This window comes from Papaver somniferum, unplaced genomic scaffold (genome assembly GCF_003573695.1).
Source record: "Papaver somniferum cultivar HN1 unplaced genomic scaffold, ASM357369v1 unplaced-scaffold_21, whole genome shotgun sequence".
NCBI classification, from domain to species: Eukaryota; Viridiplantae; Streptophyta; class Magnoliopsida; order Ranunculales; family Papaveraceae; genus Papaver; species Papaver somniferum.
In genome coordinates, this window is record NW_020631041.1 from 9326598 (window position 1) to 9332537 (window position 5940).

A 5940-nucleotide genomic window follows, 5' to 3' on the forward strand; every position below is an offset into this window, starting at 1 on the left:
ACATTTTAACTTCTTTGAGTAGTACGTACTTTGATTGAATTTTATGTTATCACCATGATTTTCTATTTTGCCAAGTATATACTTACCGAGGGAATACTCAAAAGAATAATGAAATTTAAAGTATATACTTGTCTCTTATTCTTTTGTGTGTTTCTGAGGTGGGGTGCATAGTTAATCAATACCTCCCCAGCAGTGCATAGTTAATCGATACCTCGACTTTCTTATGTTATTTTCTCTTGCATTTTCCTCTTGTCTTTCTCGTCGGGGCGAAATGCTAAGTCTCGTTTGGATAACATAAAATGTAAAAAATATTATTTGCCTCTCAGCCTTACCTTTGCCACCTTTTTGCCTTTACCTTACAATAATTATCTTGTCGCCTTTAGTTCTTATTCATTTTCTGATTGTTATATGTTACTTTATACAAGGTCTTAACGCGCCTCCTAATTAAGGTCTTATTTTGCCTCATCCTTTTTGAAGGATTTTAATTCGACGAAGTATCAGGCGCTTATTATCCTTGCGAATAATAATCCATCTACCTCGTCTTAATATCTATTTTATTTTTCTCCGCGACAATGCGACAGGCCTAGCTGTTCCCATGAATATTAGCCCTATGACATTGCCGTATTTTTTAGTCACACAGCTCCCTAATCTGGAGGGTGCCATCCCTTTATATTCCCTCTGATTTCCCCTTCAAGGAGGTTAACCCTAACATGCATGTTGGTCTCCTCCCATCCAGTTATTACGACAGTCAGTTGTTTTCGTGACTTCTTATCACCTTCGCCGATATGGATTGGGGTTACGAAGCCACACCCTAAGTGAGGTTTCTTTGGGATCGAGTGCATCGTAGCCAAGACTTTCCATACGGACATGGCCGGTAACACTCCAGACGTCCCAGGCACCCGCAGCTCAACCGAATACGTCGGCGCCTTGGTCATATTTCTGCACCCCTTACTGAAGGCCATCATAAAAAAGGACCCTCAGCGGATAGGTCTTATCATTTCCCCTAGCTTATCTCTCTGGGAGTTGTTCACGACATGCGTTAGGTCTTTCCTCTTGCACTTTCATGCGAACTAGGGTGCATGTCGTGGATTCTTAGCCTTCCTAGGCGAAGGTTTTAAGTTTCCCTAGAAACTGCTTATTTCACGAATCTTATTTTCCTCCTAATGTGAGGTCTTACCTTGCTCTTGTGAAATTCATATTTATAATGCGACTTATCAAAATTCATAAAAATTTCATTGTTATCCTTTTGAAATTTGATACATTATCAATTGATAGATTGAATTAAGTACATTCATCTGGTTTCTATCACTCTTCCTCGATTATCAGTGTTCTTCTTCCATGAATAATGGCTGCCTAGTTGACAACGCATAGATAAATGAGCGCACTAAATCTTCCTCTGAAATTCTTCCTTTTAGTTCCCTGCAAATCGCGTCCCATCTCGCCACTAGACTTCGCAGATTTTCATTTTCTCTTTGCCTTAACGAGAACAGTGCTGCTATTTCTGGTTTGCATGGTGTAGTTCTCGCACATTTGTTTATCATTTCTGGTTCTTTCGGCATTCCCGATTTCCTCTCCTTTTCTGGGTTATTTCTCGACACACCCTTTCCTCGGGTCGCCATAAATTGCTGCATACGATACTCTTTTTCTCTGAATTCCCTCCTGCTGCTTTCTATGACTCTTTTCAAATCTTCCTTTTCACTTTGTTCCCTTCTCCCCCTCCTATCTCGCCGATACTCATGATATTCTTCAGCTTCCAAATTCTTTCCTGAAGTGCTTTCTCCTCTTTTAGTGTCACGTTCCATTCGTTTTTCTTTTAGATTATTGTTCTTAATCAAGATCTTCTCATTTTGCTTTTCAAGCCTTATTCATTCTCTTATCAAGTCTTCCTTCCTTCGCCTTTCTTGGTAGAGCTACTCTTTTAGTTGTTCCATTTCCTTGTCTTCGTTGCATGCCTCGTTTTCCTTATCGAGATGACCGGGAAATTCAACACTTTCCTCCACCTCTTGTATCGATACCTTTTTGCTCTTTGAATTGTTTTCCTTTGTTCCGCCTTGCCGGGTTCGTTTTTCCTTGGCGATTGGGGTTTCTTTCTCGCTTCTCACAACTACGCCTCCTTCAGCTATTTTTTCCTTCTTTGTTTTCCCACTTTGCTTTATCTCAGCATGGTTTTCTTTTTCTGGAGTCTTCTCGCGGTCTTTCTTATTGGCACTCGCCATCTTTACTGTCTCTTCCATGCTTTTCTGTGTTGCAATCTTCTCTTTGCTTATCCCAATGGTGAACACCATCAGTTGCTCCGCTCCCTTTGCTTCGCATACCTTATTCTTCTGTTCTATTCTTCTTCTCACTTTTTCCTCATAGTTGTGGAAATCCTTTTCGATACAATCTCGCGCATCTATTAGGTCTCCCTTAATCTCGTCTATTCCGCTTGGGATCGGAAACCGCACAGCCTGATGATATGTAGATGCAACCCCTTTTATCCCATGTATCCATGGCCGACCTATAAGAGCATTATAAGGTGAGTCTATATATATCACACAAACAGTAATCGTTGTTTCCAACTCGCCTGCAAGAATCTTCACAACTAATTCTCCCTTTGGCTTTGACCAACCCCATTGAACCCGTATATGTTATATGTCGAGGGTACAAGTCGTAATCTTTGTACCCCGTAGTTCTAAATGCATGATAAAAGATTATGTCGTCTAAACTCCCTGTATCCACCAGGATTCTGTCTATTGCCCAAATTTTCTCTTTCTTGATTTCGTCTTCTTCCCACCTTAAATATTTTCCAAAATTTAAGGCTACGACCAACGGCTCTGTGTGCAAAGCTCCCCCCTTTGGTGCGTCCTTTGCTGAAAATGTTATCTCCCTCTTTTGTCATTCTTCCAATGGCCCCTTTTTTCCAGACTAAATATCTCACTCCCTTCGAAGTCCCTCTTGTGCACTCTTTTGAGTATATTATCATGGAAATTTTGAATGCTCTTGGCTGAATGTATTATTGAATTACAATTCAGTTTGTGGGTTCCTCGATCTATTTCAATTCGGTATACTGGTTGATTGTCACGAGGAGGGGGTGGGGGTGGCTGCACATATCCTTCTAGAAAATGTGCGAGCTTCCGCTGTTCCAGTAGGCGAAGTATGATCCTTCGGATGTTTCGGAAGTCATTCGTGTTATGACCATGAAACCGATGATATCTGCAAAATTCATGGCTCCTAATACCAGAAGGTTGTTCTCTTCCCAGATTTTGTGGGGGCGAAATCTCTTCTGTCAGCACTATCGCTTCCCGTACCTTCTCCACAGTTGTATTAAGTCTAGAAAGATTTACCTCTTCAAAGGCCAGTGTATTTGGTTTTCTCTCTCCAAACCTAGGTCCTTGATTTCCTCTGTGTTGATATCCTGTGTTACTGCTTCAGGGCTCATAATTCCTTCGTCTTGACTCCTCGTATCTCTGCTGGTCAATCCACTCTTGGTCCCCGCTTGACACAGCTATAAGTTTCGCCGGAACGGGAGTTGAAGGTTCTCTTTCCTCCTGTTTCGGATCATCCTCCATGATATGTACTGTTCTTGGTATTAGCCTTGAATTTCCTTCCTTTGCTGGGAGTGGTGTCACTTCGCTAAATTTCCTCTGCTTCTCCTCCAACGTTATATATTCCTCTTGATACTCCCTTAATTCATTCATCGTTAAGGAATTTCGGATTATGAATATTTGGGTGTAAAATAAGTCAGTCGGGAATAAGGCATTCACGAAGGCTAGGATAAAAAAATTCTCGTCAACTCGTCCCGCAAGTTCGCTATATGCTGTCCTCCATCTCATTACTAGTCCTCGCAGACTTTCCACTGGTCTTCGCCTTAGGTTAAACAATGTCTCAATTCCCGGCCTCAGCAAGTCGTTACTTATGTACGTTGTTAGAAATATTCTCTGTAAGTATTTAAACGACGAAATCGATCTTTCTAGAAGCCCATCGAACCATGCCAATGCTTCGCCGGACTCAATCCTTCGTTCCCTTCGGAGACGAGCAGCTTCTTCATCTTCTCTCTGTTGTATCTCTGCTTGAACAGACGATCAGTCTCAGATTGGGTTTCTTCTCTCAATCGCTGCAATTCTCCCAAAATCAAAGAAGGAAGTATTGATTTGGCTTGAGAAAACCCAGGCGTCTCAGGTGGTGCAACGGGAAGGTTACCATTGGTGGTTGGTGAATTTTGTCCAGGAAAATCATCCATTTTCTCAAATTAGATTCCTAACTCTAAACCTTTCCTCTTCTGTGAAAATTTATTATGAAAATGATAATCTCTCTGCTAATTATCCCTTTAAATACCCATTTGTACCTATTCAATTCCATTTATGGCGCTTAGTTAACCGTCATGTCCCTTTGTTTACCATGCACATTCAAAGCCATGCGTACCCCCTTCACTCTAATAACCATCATTACCTATCAAGACCTATTTTCAACACCTAATTTTTACCATTGCCTTTACTCCTTTTGGAACTGCCATTAAGGAAGGTTTTGGTGGGTTACCAAACTTTGAAAATTTATTTTGGGGTCTAATTAAAATTTTATGTATTATGCAGACTAGAAGAAGGAAGCATCAGTTGGGAGGCACCATTGCGATCTGGGGCATGTCAGGTAGTTGCTTTACTAGCTTTACCGTTGAACCAAAAATCTCAATGGACCCTCCACATCAATCCCTGAACCATTCATCCCAAAACAAACTTTCCCTCCATTTTTCTACCATTATTACTCTTGGAAGCTTACTTCATCACATAAACTAGGCCCATATGAGAGTTGGAAGCCCACACACTTCACTCATTGCCAAGTGGTTTTGAGTTGGAAGCCCACACACTTCTATCATGGTATCAGAGTTAGGCCCGTATGAGAGTGGAATGAGAAGTAGACCCAAAGGGCTGCCCATCCCCCCGTACAGAGGTCCACGTTGTAGTGGCTTAATCTCCTCCGCCCTACACGTGGAGGGGGGGCAAGTTGGAGAAACTATAAAATAGTCCCACATAGCTAACTCCTTAACCTATATCTTAGTATATAAGGTGGTGAGCCACTCCACTCATTGCCAATTGGTTTTGAGTTGGAAGCCCACACACTTCAAACATGGTATCAGAGCATAGATCAAGTGAATCTGATCTTGGAGAGTGAATAAAAACCAATTTATATCCATTAAATCTCAAAAATCAGAAACATTTAAAATTCTCAAAACTAGATCCAAAAAAGAAAAAACCAATTTCTTCAATCAATCATCAACCAAATCAATGGCAAGTACTAGCAATTCAAGTTTATACATTCAACAACCATCAATACTGGTAGGCTTGGAAAATGTGTATATAAATTATGCGCAATAAAAACGGGGGCCTACAGTAATACCGCAAGTGCACGGTCGTCAGTTGTAGCTCGTGCAAGTACGGGTCGATCCACAGAGATCGGGTGTGTTTTGTAGTGTTCTAACTATTTGGGTTCCTAAATTGCTGTTGGGCTTTGAAGCCTTTTGGCTTAAATTGGGCTTTGAGTACTAATGGGTTTGATAATAATAAAATGAACTGAGCTTGGGCTCAGTTTGGTCTTTGAAGTACAAATGGGCTTTGGCCTTAAACTTAGGCTTTTGATTAAGCCTGAATTGGATTGGGCCTTAATGAATGAATTTGGGCTTGGGCTGAACTGGGCTTTGGTTTCAGTCAAGGATCTGGGCCTTTGGGCCTTTGAGGAACTGAACTTGACTTGGGCTTTGTACTTATGAGCTTTGGAGCAGCAGGAGCTAACAGGGCTGGACCTGGCAGGAGAAGTGGAGTGGCAGCAACACAAGGCAAAAAAGAGAAAGCAGCAGCAGCAGGGTTGCAGCAGCAGCAGGGTTGCAGCAGCAGCTGCAGCTGCACAAGCAGTGCACAGCAGCACAAGGCCAAGAGGAAAAAAAAGAAGCAGTTAACAGGAAAAGAAGTA